Here is a 20,086-nt window from a genome sequence, read left to right on the forward strand (position 1 = left end):
TCTTTTTCCATTTTCCACTGCCGAGCTCCTCTGTTTTGGTTGAGCTCAGCGGCACAAGTGCCTTGGATAATCTAGAAATTGCTTCCATATGTGGGCACAGGAAAGAATGTACTCATGGGCTGCCTGAGAAGGAAGCTCCGGCAGCCTCTCTCCTGCCAGAAAACGTGTCTCGGGCTGCAGAGAGCCACAGGGTGTTTGAGCTGAGGGAGATCTGGGGAAGCATCTCCAAGTCCCCACTCCCCCTCAATCTACCCATGAGGACTCTGGGGCCCAGTGTCACACAGACAGGGACAGAGCTGGAGCTAGAACCTGGGGCACCGGGACTGCCTTTCTTATTTTGAATCCTCTTTTGCATTTAGATTTGGTTTTATCCAAGAACGTTTTTTATCTTAGATAGGTGTAAATAACTAGGCAAATTATTAAACACAGACAGAGTGTGCTAGGTATACCTGCCATCCTGTGAAGCCCCTCACGCATCCAAGGTCCCAAGCCCGTATTCAAGCTCCAGAGCCAAAGGGCTACCTAGTTCCCGGTCATCCCTAACTATTCTCTCTGGGGTCGGGCCCTGTAAAACTTGAACGAATGTCTAAAATGGACAGCAGTCACCCTGAGGTTAAATTTGTCTACTTTTAGGGGTGTCTCCTTAGTCCAAGCTCTTCAAGTGAGGTGACCTCATTGGGACGGAAACCATCCTTATTCAAGTATTTTTCTCAGGTCACATGTTGTCCTTCCCTCTCCTCTCCTCTTCACACCCCTGCTTCCCTGCCTACTCCCCACTCCCCCACCCTTCGCCCCACAATTGCTTGAAAGAAGGACCTGTAGCTAATTCAGTGTAGCAGCAGGATGGCAGGTTGGGGTCTGGACCAACAGGTCCAGCTAGATACTGAAGGCTGGCCCTAGGGGCTGGACCCTTACAGGAAGCTCAGCTCAGAGGGCGCCAGGGAGCTCCTCCCACTGTGCAGTGGCACCCACACCAGGGTCTCCACGGCTCCTGGCCACTTCAGAGCCTTAATGCCCGGTTAGTGCTGGGTTGGTCCAGAACTTCAAACAAAGACTCCATTTAGGACCCGACAGAGAGTGGTCTGCAAGCACCTTCCTCTCTCCAGAAACCTACCACCCAGAACCTTGGGTGATTTAGGCCTGCATCACATCATCTCGAACTGCTTGACCCGAGTGGGCAGACGCAGCCGTTTCAGAGGCGCAGGGGTGGAAAGTCAGAAGGCACTCGTGCCTGGGTTCCCTGCTTGGCCAGGGGCAACTTGGCACCTCACCACTTTGACTTCTCACCTCCAAGCAAAGAGCCAGAGCAACTTGTCCCAAAGACCCACCAATGAGTCGCCCACACCTACAAGTCAGGGCAGAGACAAACCTCAACTTTTTAAAGGCTTGCGATGCGGAGGACCTGAAGCCTGGGTGGGGTTTAGCAGTTCTGCTCTTTAAGCTCAACTTTTTGGGGTCTTTTTAAACTGTCCTGTCCCTTCTTATGCTCCATTATGAATCAAGTGTGTTCAAGTGCCCTTCAAAAATGTTTTCTTAATATTACCATAGGTAATTAGGATTATTACTGGTCTCATTGCAAGTATTAATTAGATAACGTGGTCTTTCAATAAATATTCATTGAGTACTTATATGTGAGACACAGAACTAGGGATGTAACACTGAATACACCCTTCCCTGTAACATGGCTCCTCCATCTAGGGAACTCGGAACGAAGGGGCTTCAGCTGCCCCGTATCATCCTGTTTATGCTTCCATTTCACTATAAACCGTGTAGGATGGGGATGAGTGTACACTTATTCAACTGTGAGCACCCTTGCAGGACAAGCAGCGTCTGTCTTATTTGCGCCAGGACAAGGCATCAGGGACACTCAGTGTTCTCTGTATGAGCAGAATTAAAACTCGGCTTCGTCTCCTCCCTTCCTTGGTCCTCCATCTCCATCACCATCTCACCAACTTCCAGCGATTGGAAGCGTGAGGAAAACCTCTTCAAGGGCTACAAAGCCTGTGTTACTGGATCTCCTTCTGCAGAGATCTGCCAGAGTTACAACGAGAATTGGTTTCTACACGCCTGATACATTTCTGTTTAAATCAGTATTTTTCAAACTGCAAATTGCTGCCTATTCTCTGGCTGTCAAATCGATTTAATGGGTTGCAACCAGCTGTTGCTTCTTTTTTTAAAAAAAAAATAATAAAAATGTACTGCACATGGTAAGGATGGGAATTGTTTTATAAAGCTTTTGTTTCTATTATCAATCTATCTATCTATACTGGATCTCAAAGAAGAATACATTTCTTACCGTGGGTCATGGTCAAAAAAGGTTTTGAAACGCTCGTTTAGATAATGCTTCTTTATATGGAGTACTCACTGTTCACAGAGAGATTTCTTTTCAAATACTGCCCAGATGCCATCTGCCATCTGACATTGTGATCTGTCACATCTGACATTCAAGGAATAAGGCACTCTAAGCATGCTTCTTTTTGCTGTTTTTTTAAACTCTAAACCACGTGTAGTCTCTTAAATTCCCAGATCCCAGAATCTTCACAGTACAAGGTTCCTGCCTGTGGCCTCTGTACTAGGACCAAGTTTATTCGTGCAGCTCTTGTGCCTTGGGCCCTTCTGAGCTACCTCATGGGGGGAAAAAGGAGGAACTCCCTGGGCTGACTTACTGAACAGGGTCAGTTAAAGCACACGCTGCCCTCTAGCTCCTCCTGGCAAGCAGGCCACTGCTGGTTTCATGAGAGTTCATCAGTTTACACTGGAGCTGGGATGGTAGGATCCGGAGACGGTGGGCCCCACCTGCACCCACCAGGGCTGGCCCACAGCCGTCCCCTCTGTATCCCGCGACCACGCAGAGGGAGGGCCGGAAGCCACCTTCCCACTCCACACACCATCCAGGCTTGAGGAGGGGGAGAAGCAGCAACGAGGCAGGACGGGGGTGGCGGCCGCTCGCACAGCACAGCTCACCAAAACCGTCCTTCTGGGCCTCCCTGGTGGTGCAGGGGTTGAGAGCCCGCCTGCCGATGCGGGAGACACGGGTTCGTGCCCCGGTCCGGGAGGATCCCACATGCCGCGGAGCGGCTGGGCCCGTGAGCCATGGACGCTGAGCCTGCGCATCCGGAGCCTGTGCTCCGCAACGGGAGAGGCCACAACAGTGAGAGGCCTGCGTACCGCGAAAACAAAACAAAACAAAACAAAAAACTGTCGTTCTAACCAAGCCAAGGCACGGAGACCAGAGACCCGGGCAGCACAACCTTCTAAGTTTGAATCCTGGCTCTGCCTCTGGTTTCTTCCTTAATTCTGTAACAGAAGGGTTCCGGGTCACATCAGAAAAACACAAAGATCCTGTTACCCTCTGACCAAGAGCAGTGACCTGTGGATTTGAGGCTGGAATGGCCCCTTGGGGCTCAGAGCAGCACACCTCCCTGAAAACCTTCCCACATAAGACGGGGCTTGAGAATGGAGTGGGTTTTGTTTTACCTCCTGCTCTCTGGAGAGCTCTTCTATTCTGTCCTTCCCTGGGCTTGAAGAGATGGCCAGATAAGCTGCCAGCGGGGCCTGAAGGAGTAAAGCAGCCCTGCCCCTTGGGGAGGGGACCTTTAGGGACTGCTGGTCCCGGTCTCTGCAGGCACTGTGGAGAATGCCCCTCGATTCCCCCCAAACGCTTTTGCTGAGGGTGGGATCACAGTGACCAGGGCTGAAATCAGCCCTGACAATGTTACCTTACAGCCCACGTTGGGCTCATTTGGAGGCAGTACAGCCCAGAGGTGGGGAAAACAGCTCTGGATGCCCTTCCAGGCCTGCGTTTCTGTCTTTATGTGACTTACTCTCCATTCGTGCCTGTGGGGATCCCTGGGTCATTGCTCTGCAGGTACGAAGGCGACCTGTAGTGGTCCCTGTCCGCAGAAATGGCTGTCGAGCCCTGTGGTTCTGGCTGCAGACAGGGGCAGGGCTGCCCAGAGCCCCCTGGGCAGGCCTCCGCAGGCTGCCTGAGCCTCTTCCAGGAAGGGCTCGATGATCTCCATCCCAGCAGTGGAGCAAGAGCCCTGTAGCAGGCAGGCCTCTCGGGGCCCAAGGCCAATATGGCCAGAGCTCGGCTAAGGCCTGGCTGCCTGACAGCAGCAGGGTTTTGAGAAACATTTTTCTTTATGGATAGGAAGCGACCATTTCCTCTTCTCCCTCACGTCCCTCACTGAACTCTGCTATAAGCCGAGTCAGTTTGATTCCCTAACCTCCAAAAGAGACTTGAGCAGAGGGTACCAGGGACTTTCTAGAAGGCAGAGGCTCAGTATTGCAAACTCCCTGGGAGCAGCTGCCACTGGAACCCTGCCTTGCCTTTTCCTCACCTGGGCTTACTGCGTCCTGTACCTGAAGCAGGTGTCCAGCTGCATCCTTCACATCTTTAAGTCAGTGTTAACCTTGGCCCTGCCCAGCAAAGAAATAGACCATTCTATGTTTCATCTGTAATTTAATAAGAAAATCACTTACAGAATGTTTTATACAGTCTCAGGCAGGGGAAAGAGAACTGGACTGGAACTCAGCAGGCCTGTTACCAACTAGCCATTGGCCTTGGGAAAGTCACATAACTTCTCTGGGGTTCTCCTTCTACCGAGAGGTTAGGCAAAATGGTCTTCATCTTCACTTGGCTTCCTATGTCCAACATTCTGGGATTTTATGAAAGATTCTACATTTTATAGTTGAATATTATACTCCTTCCCCACAGGTTGAATGTCATTCATTTATTCTTTTTTTTTAAATTTTAATTAATTAATTAATTTTTAATTTTTTGGGCTGTGTTGGGTCTTCGTTGCTGCACACGGGCTTTCTCTAGTTGTGGCGAGTGGGGGCTACCCTTCGTTGTGGTGTGCGGGCTTCTCACTGCGGTGGCTTCCCTTGTAGTGGAGCATGGGCTCTAGGCACGCAGGCTTCAGTAGTTGCAGCACTTGGGCTCAGTAGTTGTAACACTTGGGCTCAGTAGTTGTGGTGCACAGGCTTAGTTGCTCCGTGGCATGTGGGATCTTCCCGGAACAGGGACTGAACCCTGTCCCTTGCATTGGCAGGTGGATTCTTAACCACTGCACCACCAGGGAAGCCCCCATTCATTTATTCTTGAGAACATCATGTGTCACTAGTCAATGATACTAGGCAGCATTTGTGACACTCTAGGAAGATTTTCTTCCTCATTAGAGACTGCTGAAGTCTTAGGGGTCATTTAGAATGTATGGCTGTGACGGGTGTCAGGTGTTAAAGTGGGTGATTCAGAGTAAAGCTAATGTGCTACTCCAAACACCATGAAAAGAGCAGGCCCTTCTGCTGACAGGTCAGCTGTTGGTCTTAATTTTTTCTGGCTGTCCTTTTTTCAATGCGTTGGTGACACTAACCCAGAGGTATGCTGAGAAACAGGAAGTCCAGGTTACTTCCCCAGAACAATGGATCAATGGTCAACCATCTACATGAAGAAAGCTGAGGCCACCTAGGTCCTTTACCACTGAATGTCCCTTACTGAAGGGGCAGGTGGGCCCTGTGGCTGAAGCCACACGGACTGGACTGAATCTCACCTCTGCCAAGTTAGCCATGTGAACTTGGACAAGCTGACTATCCTCAAATTCCTCATCTGTAAAATGAAGATAATAGTGTCTGCCTCATAGGGTTGCTATATGGATTCAGTGAGCTAATTCAGAGCACTGAGAACATTACCTGGCACATACTAAGCAATATCTATGTTATTAGATGCTATTATTATTACTACTTGTCCAAACATCATTACCAGAAATCTGAAGAGGAATAATTCATTTCTGACTTCTGTGAGTAAGCGAGAGAAGGCAGGCACCCTCTTGCTTCTGTTTCCTGATGACTTCTTAGTAAGGGCAGCCACAGCTTAGTGCAGCTCACCACTTTTCCCTGCACTTCCAGGGCCCCCACCCAGCAACCTCCTTAGGTCAGGAAGCTTCTTACCCTGCAGAGGACGCTTAGGATCCGAGTCCCTTCACTCCCACTGCTGAGGCATCTCCCCGTAGCTCAGGACCACCAGATTCTTTCCCTGTTGTCACTGCTGACCTCTGTACTCTCTCCACCACCAGGAACTTCCTCCCTTTTCCTTCCTCCCTCTGTGTTGCTGGGGCCAGAGCTGAAGGGAACAAAGGGGAAGTTTCTACTAGGCCTCCATCCTTCCATGGGCATCTGGGTTGGAACTCAGAAAGCATCTTCTCCTAGTCACAACCTTATCTACAAATGGTGGTTGGGCTCCCTTGGGCACCAGTCCTAAGGTTCAGCTTCCTGGGGTGGGCAAGTTTGTCTAACCTCTCTGTAAAGCAAAGAGTCCACAGGGGTACCATTTACCAGTGTGTCGGTCCAGGATCTTTCTATGCACAACTGGAGACCCTGTAATGTTAGCACCAATCTCAAGAAGCAGTGTGCAGTTTCTTGGATGCCATCCAAGATGGTCTGCCTCTGAGCCAAAACGGCAATGTGCTGTTCCTCAGACCAGGATTAAGAAACAGAAACAAGACACTCAACCAGCAATGGTCACAACCACCAATCAATGGTCACTGCAGAACTCCCAAGGCAAAGCCCCAAGTGGGTATTTTTCTCCACCCCCGGGAATTCCCACCATCGTAGTGAACATCCTCCAAAGCACACACTTACAGTCACCTGCATATGGTGTTTGGTCTGAGGCTGTACAAAGGGCACATTAGTCAGCAATGACCTCCGCTTTCTAAGACACTGCAAAGGCAGATGTGTACAAAACTCAGCCATCCATGTGCTTGCCCAGCAACACTTAGAACTGGTATTTCCTGGCTCTATCTGAAGTGTTCTTTAAAAGGGGTAAGCCAATGACATGTGTGTGCACGTGTATATGTGTATGTGTGTGTGTGTGTGTACACATGCACCCATGGGCGGTAGATGATGAGGACACATGGTTTCAGGGTTGGGACCATGTGTGCACTAATACAGAATAAAAGTGAGTATAATGGATGTGTGTAGGTACACACGAGCTAGTGTGATTTTCATTGGATGTAAATAAAACAAGATCTGCCAGGCATACCTGGACTCACCTGGCTCACATCTCACTCCCACAAATAACATTACAAGAAAATCTTGGGATAATAGCTAATGGTCTTTTTTCAAGAATACAATAAGATTCAAGTATTAATGAAGAACCCTATGAGTTCCATGTAATACAGCCACACTATTTTAGCTAAATGAGGAATGCGATAAGCATCTATTTCTCTCCCTTATTTACCAAATACTTAGTCAAAAACAGGTAAAGTAACATTTCAGACTTATCAAATTTCTGACTGATAAGTTACACTGTTGACAACAGCGCCTTATCTGGAGATGTTGGGTCTGTCCCAACACAGGCATCACAGACATCCTAGCCTCAGTCTTCTTCCCATTCTTACAAATTCCCCTACTATTCTTGCACAGTGTTTTATTGTTGTCAAGGTCACGTGACCACTAGGCAACAAAGCTGGGATTATAAAACAATGGTAAGCTCCTAGTCTACTGCTCTTTTGCACTTTTCACTTTACCACTCTACCTTTAGCAGAGGATTCAGTGCAAAAGGAATTAAGTACATAAGCTGGTTGTTATTCGGTCTTAACCTGAAAGTGACCTGACTTTCAAGAGTCTATTTCTGAGGATTGATGGACATCCAAAACCAGGGGCAAAGTGAAAGTGGAGGCAGGGCAGAGGGAACATATGCCCTCAGGCAACAGCATATGAGGGCCCCAAGAAGCTGAGTGTTTGCAAGTCCCAATGCCAAAACTATGGTCTGTGCCCAGTTCCCCCCGGGCACCACTTTCCCTCACTGCCACTCTGTGGCTAAAACCTAATACAGCTACCTACCGAGGCCAACCAGGTACCCAGAACCCAGTCCAGACTTAGGACGCTGGCTAGTTGAGGGCCAGTGGATTTCTGGCCTTGAGAATGACCTGTTTTTTTGAGTGGTGGAGAGTTCAGTCCTGCAGGACTGGGCCACCCATGGAGACTCAGGGTCTAGAGATTTTCCTGTTCTCATCAGACCTCCCATCTTACTGCACTGAAGCCTCCATTAAGACTGACTGTGAGAGGCATACGGACAAGGCTGCATTCTGTGAACTCACTCAGCTCCCGTGGACCTTAGGGTTCTGCACAAGAACATACATTCTGAGGAATTCCTCTGGCTCCATTATGCCAGGACTTCAGCCTCAGTCTCGCCTGGAACCTTGTTCTTCTTTCTCCCTGCTTTAGCCTGGCTCCCTCCAGGCAGACACGTCAGTTTGTCCGTCTAGTCTGTGGCCTTTTCCCAGCAGGAGGCCCTTGGCTTGTCGCAGCCCCGACAGTTTGGCAGGATGTACAAACTGATCTTTCCGGGGACACTGATCTGGACAATTCAGCCTCGTTCAGGAGATCCAGCTCTCAGAGGGTCCAACTCTGATGTGTTCTTTCTTAAACAGGACATCCCTTTATGAAGCTTCCTAGCCTTTAAAACACTCACATTAAAAACAGAGCAACATTTTATTATGGCAGATATCAAGGACTCACAGGGCTTCTTAATTTTCAGTTCCAACGTCTGCTGCCCAGACACAATCTTTTTGCCATCTGTGTCAGGTTAGTTACAAAGCACTGTTATTATTCTGGGCTACACAATGTTGGCCCGACCTACCCAGATACAAGAAATTTTGCAGATTGATTTAGTTATTCTGTTCATATAAATGAATCCAGTTGTACAGCTGTTTCTGATTAACCAATGTACTGCTGGAGTTATATACAAATAAGTTTATAGTGAACTCAGCAACTGCAAGGACAGGAGCAGTGGAATCTAGTCTCACCTCCCAGAAAAACAAGCAGAAGCAACAAGGGCAGGGGCTTTCAACCACACTCCAGGTTTAAATTCCTATCTGCTATGATTCACTTTTTCCTCTTGATGTAATTCAGCATAACTTACAACTAATGCTCTCAAAGAATGTTTGTCTTCAGACTTTAAGATTCAAGAGGGAAACCCAGTTAGCTGTGCAAGCTTAAAACTCCTTTAAAATTTCCCATCTTTGCGTTTTATAAGTTTCCATTTTTCCTGGTAAGACATTTATATTTCCTGAGACAATTTCTTACATAATATATTTCAGAAAGAGAAAATTGGAATCAAAAGGTCTGTATTTACTTTGTTATATGTAGATATCAAGTGTTTTGTTTCATTTCAATACAGAACAATTAAGCTCAGTGAGCTTAGGCTCAAGTTTCTCTTCTCCAGGTCTAGAAGACAAACCATATGCACATTAGAAAATTAAGGAAAAGACAGGGCATGAATAAATAATTCAAATGAATGGAATTAAAAAAGAAAAAAGGTAAAGAGAGTGACAAGTGCTCCCTAAAGAAATCATCTGAAACAAAACAGGAAAAAGAGATTATAAAGTTTATACTTCTAAAATGAATTACACTGGCAAGGATGTGGGGAAACAGATATTTTCAAATAGTTTTAGTAGGACTATGAATTACTACAACTTTTAGAAAGCAATACCACTTTAGGGACTGTGACAGAAATCAAAGCTTCTGTATGCCAGTATTTTCTGAACACACGGATATTCGGGGAAGAACTGTAGTAGCACAAAACTTGAAATAATATGAATGGTTAAATTACAGAATATCAATCAGCCATAATATAAATGAGTTTTTAATTTGGAGAGAATGGCTATAATGTTTTGTTATGTTAAAAAAAAAATCTTGTGACTTCCCTGGTGGCACAGTGGTTAAAAATCCGCCTGCCAATGTAGGGGACATGGGTTCAATCCCTGGTCCAGGAAGATCCCACAAGCAGCGGAGCAATTAAGCCCGTGAGCCACAACTACTGAGCCTGCGCTCTACAGCCCGCAAGCCACAACCTCTGAGCCTGCATGCCACATCTACTGAAGTCCATGTGTCCTAGAGCCCATGCGCCACAACTACTGAAGCCCACGCACTCTAGGGCCCGCATGCCACAACTACTGAGCCCGCATGCCACAACTACTGAGCCCGCATGCTTGCAACTACTGAAGCCCGCGTGCCTAGAGCCCATGCTCCGCAACAAGAGAAGCCACTGCAATGAGAAGCCCACGCACCGGAACGAAGAGTAGCCCCCGCTCACCACACTACAGAAAGCCCACGCGCAGCAATGAAGACCCAACACAGCCAAAAGTAAATAAATAAAATAAATAAAAAATAAATCTTGTGGATATCAAAAAAGATATCTTCACCCCCATGTTTATGGTAGCATTATTTACAATAGCCAAGATAAGGAAACAACCTAAGTGTTCATCAATGGATGAATGGATACAGAAAATATCTCACACACGTGAATATTATTCAGCCAAGAAAAAGAAGGAAATCCTTCCATTTCTGACAACATGGATGGATCTTGAAGGTATCATGCTAAGTGAAATAAGTCAGAAAAAGACAAATACTGTATGATCTCACTTAAATGTAGAATCTAAAAAAGCCGAACTTGTAGAAACAGAGATTAGAATGGTGGTTACCAAGGCCGGGGTAGGGGGTGGGAGGTAGGAGAATTGGGAAAATGTTGGTCAAAGGGTACAAACTTGCAGTTAGAAGATGAATAAGTTCTAGGGATCTAATGTACAATATTGTGATTATAATTAACAATACTGTTTTAAATACTTGAAAGTTGCTAAGAGACTAGATCTTAACTGTTCTCATCACTAAAAAGAAATGATAATTATGTGACATGTTGGAGGTTAGCCAACCTATGGTGGTAATATATTACAATATATGAGTGTATCAAATCAACTCGTTGTATACTTTAAACTTATACAATGTTTTGTGTCAATTATGTCGCAATTAAAAATCATGTAGCCTTATGTGTATAAGGTTTCAATTTTTAATAGAAAAACTATATATGTGCATATATATTTGTACATAGTTTTATAAGAAAAGAAGGGCACACCCCAAACTGGTAATATTGATTACCTCGAGTGGTTAGATTTGAGAGACATAGGAGAAAAATTAACTTTTTCTTTGTATACGTCTTTCTCTTTTGCTTTATTTATATCAAGCACATAATACTTTTGTAATCTCAACAAGGTAAAAACTATAATTTAATTTTTTTAAGTGATAAGAGTCACATTTTCAGCAAAAACAAGGAAGCAAAGACTGAATTACAAAGACTGAGCACCTGGCTTGGTGGTTGACAAAAGGGACGTTTCATCACAGCAAAGTAGAGATGATGTATGCAGAAATTCTGTACAGAAAGGAATGTTATGGTTAAAGTAATACCATAATACCCCATGCACAGTCCTTTAACCAACTGAGAATTGTTTTCTCTTTTTCTTCTGCCAGTTCCTCATCAAAGGGAGAAGATTGGGGCGGGGGGAGGTTTACAATGTTTAATTAATAAGGTTCTAGCTCCAACATCTTTGTAAAGTACCACGTAAAGTAATCCCTAATTTTAACAATGATCTAATTTTTTATTTTGTCTCAAACAACACGTGAGGCTTTTTTTTTAAACAGTGCTAAAACTCTAGGGAAAAGAATAATGTGGAATTTTACTCACAAAACCTGGGATTAGTTAAACTGATGCTTTGGGTTAAATTTTAAACCATGCGCGGCAATCAAATTCTAGCTCTAAGAGACAAGAATAGGCACTGCTAAAGTAAATGACTACTTTTTAAAGATTTTTAAAAAGACTTCAACTACTTTGCCTTTTTCTAGGCCCTCAAAAATTGAATTAGAAATTTCAGTACCATCTGAAAACTTGTCTTAGTGTCCCCCAGCCTGCCTTCTGGGGCCTGGGGAAGAGAACTGGTTTCGTCTTGTTTTATTCTCCCCGCCCCCACCCTTTTCTCTCAATCCATCACCCTGGTCCTTCCTGAAAGTCCCTCCCTCAGCACATACATGTGCTCCTTACATTACATGAGCCTGCTCAAGAATACCCATTTCTTCCCCTTTTATCTCTGGCTGATCTGTCTCCACTATTTAAATATCCATCCCCATAACACAAGTCTATTGTGGTGAAGACACTGATCTCACTGTTTACATTTTTTTAAAAAAATAGCTAGGGTACATGTTTTCTCAAGATCTTCTCCAAGGTCTAAAGGTTCTCTGCTTTCAAAATGTACCCTGCCTAGGGCAGAAAATAGTCTCAGAGTTTCCTGAAATATTATTTGATAACATGTTCAACACTTCAAAATTGCATCAAAGATGTGGCCAGATTTCTTTCTTGGTCCCTCCCAGGCTAAATTCTTCAGTCAACAGACCTAATCTCCTGCATACAGCTATAGAAAAATGCTTGGGAACTCTCAGAAACGGGCTGGGTGACATACAAGTGGTTGAAAAGCAAGAAATTCAACCAACTGCCCATTTGGTCTGTGTAAGCCAACTAAATGATTATATTGATGTTGTCACTGAATTGGTTGGTTGTCTGACTTGACTCAATGGACTAGCTGTCTGGGCATCATTAGCAAGAGCTAACAGATGAGAAGATGGTCATTGAACAGGAAAATATATCCAACCCGACAGCAGAATGCCATGCAAGTATTAAGAACATAATAGCAATATGTCCAAGAAATGCTAAAACTATCAGGCAAGCAAAATGCAAATAACCCAGTCTCAAACATGTGGGGTGGAGGAGGGAGAATAGGAGGAATGTAATCAAACTGTGTTTAGCTGTTACAATGAGGTAAGGTGTACACATTACATATTCAGTATTTAAAGTAACCAAGTATTGCCTATGAGAAAAAATATATTTAAATAATGTAAATGTGTGTGTATATATATATAAACATATATAGATGTGTATTGCCTATGTAAGAAAAATAGAACATGTGTAAAATTAACTTTTATTTTAAATCGTAATTGACTCCTCTAGCCAAGGAAACTATTTGGCCCTCAATTTTCCATTTTATTCACCATTTCCTTCCTCCTGCAGACACCTCTTACCTAAGAGGACTATTTATCCTCCAAATACAAAGGAGTCTGTGGCAGTCTGGGGAGAGGCTAGTGTCCTTCAATTTTGCTTAAACTCCTTTCTCAAGTTGTACATCACCTCTTAGCTCAAAGAAAAAGATGGAAAATCCGTGGGTGGGAGGGCCTGAACACTCACTAATGTGGAAGTGAACCACATACAGGTATTAGATCAGGAAATGTTACATCTTAGGTTCTACAATAATAATTTCCACATTCCCCACAAGAACACAAAATCCCATTCCTTTATAATTAGGATCACTGTTATTTTTCAATTTGGAAGAAATAAAGATAAACAGCATTTAAAGATAATTATGTATGTGATGAAAAGTAATGTATTATACATATCAGTCATGGTGAAGGATGAAATCACTCTTAGGATGAAACTTGTTTCCCAGCATCTTCAGAAGCCAGCATCAAAATCTACTTTGCTTTCGTAAAAACTTCACTCACCTCAAACCTTACAACCAGAGTGGTGGAAATAAACTGCCATTCAACAAGCATTAATTGAGAACCTACTATACAAGAACCTACTGTTTCTGAGAGAATGTAAAAAAAAAATTAAGTTATTTCCTTCAAAGAGTTTACAATCTAATGAGGGAGAAAAAAACACATGCAAGTGACTCCAATACGGAATAGAGTGGATTCCAAGCCACAGGTGAGGCCCAAACAGACAGCAATGAGAATTTACTAAGAAGAGGGATGAATCGGCTCCAGAAGAAGATGGCGTTTCGACTTTTCTTAAGAAGCATGTTTTTACAATGTGAACCATGTTCATCGAAGCCACTGAACTAACAAAATTTGTAGGTGATTGTGTCTCCTGTTTATTTTAGCTGTATTCTTCTCTTATTGAGTATTAACAAAGTGTGCTATTTTTCTTCTCAACAAGTACTTGTGGCCAATATGAAGAATCTATCGGATTCAACATACAAGTGAGGAAAAGGGCAGTGTCAAGAGAAGAAATGACAAAGCAGAGGCATACAGATGGGAATGGAAAAGAACCTTTGGCTGGAGTCCCCAGCATGAAAAGTGGTGTATAATAGAGCAGAAGGTGAAGTTAAGGGTTGAAAGTGCAGAGCTTGGAATCAAACTGCCCCAGGCTTGAATACTAGTTCTGTCACTAGCTGTGTGACCTTGGGCAAGTTACCGAACTTCTCTCAGTCTCAGGCTCCACATACACGTATAGAATCTACCTCACGGGGCTGTGTGACTGTTGAGAATGATTCAATTAAATGACACACAGTAAGTGGTAATGTTAAAGAAAGGAAAGGAAAGGAAAGAGGGAGGAAGGGAGGGAGGAAGGAAGGAAGGAAGGAGAGATTTTGTAAAGCTTGGGCCAGATCACAGAAAGCTTTGAAAATCTGATTCACTTAAATTAATATAACTAAGCAATAAAATGAAATTAAAAGGAAGACACTGAGTTACAATGGAAAGATGGCTTATTAGAAGAGAAACAATATATCCCTAGTAGGCAATGCTAAAATGTTATAGTCAGCCCTCCACATCTGCAGATTTTGGTATCCACAGGGGGTCCTGGGCCAATGCCCCTCGGACACCAAGGGATGACTACTTGTGTAACATCACAGCAACATGGTTTTACAATATGAACCATGTTTCTGAAGCTTCTAAACTAATGAAAATTGTAGGTGATTGTTTTGCCTGTTTATTTTAGCTACGTTCTTCTTTTATTGAGTATTAGCAAAGTCAATTATTTTTGACTTCTCACCAAGTATGGATGCCTGACCTGAAGCCTGCAATGCTGAGCAGGGTCCCCAGGAATCAGTCAACGTTTCTTGACTCCTGGCCGCCAGAGAACATGAGAGCAGTGCTGCTCCCATCCGGTGGGCATGGGTGCTATACCTGTGACCAAAGCAGCTTGGCCTGGGACAGGCAGTCCCCCTGGTCACCCCACACGGATGAGGGCCACTGTGTGACTACCACAACATGTTACCCCAGCACTTCCTGGTGCCAAAGGGACAGGAAAGTAGCGCATCTTTCTTCCCCTGGCCCTTTATCTGCCCTGGTCATCTCAACAGAGTAGCTTGACTGGCTAAGCAGACACCACAGGCTGGTAGCCCTCCCCTCACCCCCCATACTGATGTTCCCCTCTGTGACATCCCTCCTCCTCAGCTGTTAAGAGAATACATGAGGTGATCAGTGTGAAATGCTCAATAAACTACACACAGCTGAGGGATTATTATGTGTTCATTTATATACAAAGCAGTTCCTAAGTTTAGGCTCTTTTTAAATTTCCATATGGAAAGAATACCTACACAGTGTTTTGTGCAAATTAACGCTGATAACAACAATGACCCACAGTCTCGGCCTTGGCGCCATCTTCCGAGAAACCTCCGCGCCATGAGAGCGAAGGTGAGCATCCCTGCCAGTGAGCTGAGGCTGTAAGAACTGGAGATTGTGGGAACAGACGTGGCAAGGGAAGGCTGCCATCATTCTGGATCACTGGGTTCTCAAGGGTGCCCAAGGGCTGTTGGGAGAGGAAGGATAGTTTGGGGAGAAGCAGAGGAGGTGGTGCTGGAGGAAGAAGCAAAGGTGCAGGCTGAAGCTCAAAAGAAGAAAGATGGGCAGAGGTCCAAGTAAACTCGTACACCCATGGAAGCCACGGGAGCAGAAACAAGGGAAGCCAGAGGCCAGGCACGCTGGAACAAGTCGTCGGACTGCATGCCAACTGTCTAGAACTTGTCTCAATGGATCCGGAACATTTATGGCCATTCTGATCCCCTCGACCACCTCTGAGAGACCCATCTTGCTGGTATCAAAATGGTCCCTTTCAGTCCTTTGCCCTGGACTTGCGACATTCTGGACTAGTTCTGTTCTCAGCTGTGGCTGAATGTAACATGCACAATAAATCATCTCTTTTGCTGTCTTAGCTGAAGAAAAATAATAATAATAATGGCCCACAAATACCTAGCAGCAGCACTGTCCTGGATAATCTGCCAAGTGATTCATATCCATGACTTCATCAGACCCTCAGAACAACCCGGTAGGTACAGGTGGTTACAGTACTCTGATTTTAAAGATAAAGAAACAGAAGTCGCAGACCATGTGGAAGACAGAGCTGGGAATGGAAGATCTGCCTGACCTCCTGGCTCACGGTTTTACCTTTAGGGACTCTGCAGGTGGTAGTACGTCAGTACCACCTGGGGGGGGCTTTCAAAAATAGATTCCTGGGCCTCACCCCAGCGTTACAGAATCAAGCCTTTTTAAGTCACACCCATGACTAAGGACCAGCATACTTCAATACTGGTTAAAGCGTGTTAGGTAGATAGCGTTCCTCAACTAATTGAAGGTATTCTGGGGAACACGGTGAGCCTCAGAGTTTGTATTACTTCAAAGTATAAAAGGCAGAGTTAATTATTTTAACCTGACCGTAATCCCTACAAGGTGAGAACAACTGATAAATGTTGGGCTGGGCGATGAGGCCCGTAAGGAAGTATTCGTTTCTCCCAGGGAGGAGGAAACTGAACTGTTCCTCAATTGGAGCAGGGAAGATGGAGCACCATGTACATGTGCCTATGAATCTTCCCATGCCTGGCACGTGGAAGACACTTAGTAAATACTCGTTAGATAGACAAATGAGGGAAGACTGACTCCCTCCAGCTGGAAGTAATTTCACTCTCCTCTAAATTCCCTGTATTTGCTCTGTACCTTTTTTTCATCTTATTTACCACATTCTACCCTGCATTCCTGATGTTCAAAACCATGTCTCATCTCTACCAGCAGGCAAGCATTCAGGGACCAAACCTCATCTCCTTCTGAGCTAGGTCTCCCCTTCTACCCTGGCACAGGGCACAACAGTGACCCCTAAAAGGGACTGTCAATGCCAAATGAGCATGTTGCTCGATTTCAACTGTGAGCCGATTCACATACGTGGGTCCTGGCTACTCACAAGGCCTACCAAACCGTCCAGCACTGCAACATAATTGTGGATTGCTGGGTCACAGTGACAGAGAAACCTCTGTATGAAAATCATTAGGAATTTGGTAGACCTCACGGGAGGGCAGACTTCCGGAAGATGACGGCTCTGGGAGACACAATCCCAAATAACAGATGCTTAAAACTGAAGGGGTTACAGCAACAACAACAAAAGGCACTTTTCTTTAATTCTGTTCTCCTGATGTGCACTGTAAAAACCATGTATGTTCCTAAAATTAAAACCGTAGTGAGGAACACCCTGAAATATCTAAGACAGCGACACAGACCCAGTAACAAATACTTCCCACAAAAGCGGGCTCATCCCTGGCCAGAGCAACTAAGACAGTGCGTTTAAAAAGTAAAGGCATCCCGGGCTTCCCTGGTGGCGCAGTGGTTGGGAGTCCGCCTGCCGATGCAGGGGACGCGGGGTCGTGCCCCGGTCCAGGAGGATCCCACATGCCGCGGAGCGGCTGGGCCCGTGAGCCATGGCCGCTGGGCCTGCGCGTCTGGAGCCTGTGCTCCGCAACAGGAGAGGCCACAACAGTGAGAGGCCCGCGAACCGCAAAAAAAAAAAAAAAAAAAAAAAAAAAAAAATAAAGGCATCCCACCTCCTCACTGCCCCTGTCCCACCACTTTAGCCCTTTATTGCTCTTGTGTCTGTGCGGCCCTCCAATGCCTTGTGCTGTGCTGCTTTTTGCTGTTTCACACGCCATTATCCCACCTGATTCTCACACGATGAGATGGAGGAAGAGCAAAGGTTATCAACCCCATTTCTTGGATGAGATAAGTGAGGCTCAAGGTACACAATATGCATGATATGCCTAAGGGGCCAGAAAGTGGTTGAACACACAGTAGACACTTTAATTGCTGAAATGAACAAACAAATGAAAGAAGGCATGAATCTCTCCACCTGGAAGTAATCTCATTGTCTCTAAATGTACCAGAATCTGATTTTACCTTGCTTACAAATCTCTCTGTTCTACATCACACAAACCTAAGAGTTTATGTGCTGCTCAGGGAGCCAAAATTATGTCAGAGGTTGGGTAGGTCCCAAGGAAGAAGATGATATTAAAATGTTTTAATAACATCTGCAGAGTCTAGTCTGCACAATTCCACTCAACAGGTAATGGGCTCCTACAGGTGGCGGCGGATTTGATCCCTGAGAAACTCAACCTTGTGGGGATGTCAGGCAGGTAAAGATACACAGCAAGAGTGAAGGCAGGGTTGTAAGCACTGTAAAGAGGGATTAAGATGTAAATATTGATGGCCTATGCAGGATCTCTCACCTCCGGAAGTCAAAAAGTATTTAATACAAACTGAAAAGGAAAATTCTTCGGAGTTATTTTATCTGCTAGAGAAAAAGGCATTTTTTTTGAGGAGAAAAAAATATGCCAATGACTCAAAATGAAGCTGCAGTATTGTTTTGGAATTGCCTTGGGAAACTGGCAAAAGAAAACCCACCTAGGGCGGGACTCTGTCCAGGGGCTCCGCGGCTGCACCGCCTAAAGCCTGGGACTACCCACGGCCAGCGACTGGGGGTGGGGTCCAGTGACCATGTAGGGGACAATAGTGACACGCAATTTTCAGAAAAAGGTACCAAGTCCATCCAGTCACTGCTGACAACCTGAGAGGCTTCCCAGAGAACTGAGATAAAGTCAGGAGCCCGTGGCCCAAGAAGGAATATGTATTCCTCCGGGATTGAGCAGGACCAGAGGACCTGGCCAGGCTGGGCCCCTCGCAGACGCACCCTTTGTTAATCTCAAAGAGTTCAAAGTCTAACCACGAGTTGAAGATTTGGGTCCCCCTGACTGGGTCAGCTGGTTTCTCTTACCCTTGCAACTTTCTTTAACTGTTCTTTTTTTAAAAGAAAATGTAGAGGGAATGAGACTGCACTGAAGCTGTCCGGAAAGTTCGGGAGAGGCCCCGGGAGAAAAGCGCTGACGGGGATTATAAATCCTCTAAGGTCACTGCACACATCGAACGCGCGCGTCTACACCGCCCACTGCGCGGGCAGCAGCCTGGGGCACCCGGCGGGAGGCGAGTTTGGGAAGCCGAGTTGCGGGATGGGTACGATTCCCCAGCGAAGAAAGCGAAGCGGCTCCAGAGCAGGAACTGGCCCCGGGGATGCCCGAAAGCCCCCATCCACCGGCGCTGGGGATGGGGAGCAAGGGGGAAGACGCGCCCCAGCGCATCCCCGCGAAGCCCCTGCCGCGGGTACCCACAGCGCGAGCGGGGCCGAGCCCCCCGGGCGGCCCCAGACTCGGCGGAGCCAAGCCGCGCGCCCAGCCCCAGAGGCGCCCGCGTCCGGAGCCCATCGGTCCGCGGCCCCGTCTTCCGCCGCCCGCCGGCCAGCCGGCAGGACGCTCGAGCCGCCGGGCCCGAGTCGAACCCCCCAGGAGACCGCGCGCCCGCCCCCCCCGCGCCCGCAGCGGACGCAGCCCCGACGTCCCCGCGGCCCCCGCCCGTGCCCACCCGGCGCAGAGCCGCGCCGCGCCGCCCAGCCCCTCCCCGGGGTCCCCGGCGGCTGCCAGGGTCTCCACGGGCGTTGCCCTGAGTCCCCGGAACCCGGTCGCGCCCTCGGTGGCGGCGGCGGCGCGTCCCTTACCGCGCAGCGGCTCCGTGGGGCTCCAGGGCCTCGCGGCGCGCCGGGCATTTTTTTCTGGGAAACTTCTCCCCAGTCCGTAGGGCTGAGCAGCCGGGCAGGAAAAGTGCTCAGCGCCGGGAGGCTGCGACCATCCGGGAACTTCGCTGGGATGTAAACCCTCCCCCTCGGCTCCCGGTCCCCACCCCCCTGCGGCCCTGCCACATGTGGACGCGCGGCGAGGCAGCCGTCGGCCCTTCGCCCTCCTGTCTGCGCGCCGCGCCCGAGCTGCCTGGTGCCGAGGTTCTGCGCCCCGCGGCCTCGGGACCCTGGAGGAGCGTGGCAGTAGTGGGGCGGTTAGGAGTCTGGGGCTCCTGTGTCGCTCCGTCTCCCTCCCCTGTGTTTGCAGAGGAGCGGGAACTGGAAGGGGTGTCCAGCCAAGGGCCCTTTCCCACAAGGACTGCAAGCTCTCCAGCTTCCCGCTGCCGGGGTTACCCCCCCAACCCCGAGGGAAAGCCTTTTCTCCTCTGTTCTCAAAAGAAGGGGCCTGCTTTGAGACATCTTAAATAGAAATTCATCTTAAAAATGAATTTTAAAATGCAGTGGCGCCCACAGAGGCCCAGGGTCCATCCACATCTGTCT

General features: G+C 46.9%; 1 protein-coding gene across 3 annotated transcripts in view; it reads right to left on the reverse strand.

Moving 5' to 3' along the window:
- WIPF1 (WAS/WASL interacting protein family member 1) overlaps nt 1-19,621 on the reverse strand; it is a 120,094-nt gene extending 100,473 nt beyond the window's left edge. For 2 of the 3 annotated variants that reach the window (XM_082631488.1, XM_082631489.1), the window contains exon 1: nt 19,469-19,621. The gene's annotated coding sequence lies outside the window, so the exon portion shown is untranslated. The remainder of the gene's footprint in view (nt 1-19,468) is intronic. The other variant, XM_082631490.1, reaches the window with a different exon arrangement.
- Nucleotides 19,622-20,086: the final 465 nt, after the last annotated feature.

The sequence above is a fragment of the Mesoplodon mirus genome (genome assembly GCF_964341445.2).
Source record: "Mesoplodon mirus genome assembly, chromosome: 8".
Taxonomy (NCBI): Eukaryota; Metazoa; Chordata; class Mammalia; order Artiodactyla; family Ziphiidae; genus Mesoplodon; species Mesoplodon mirus.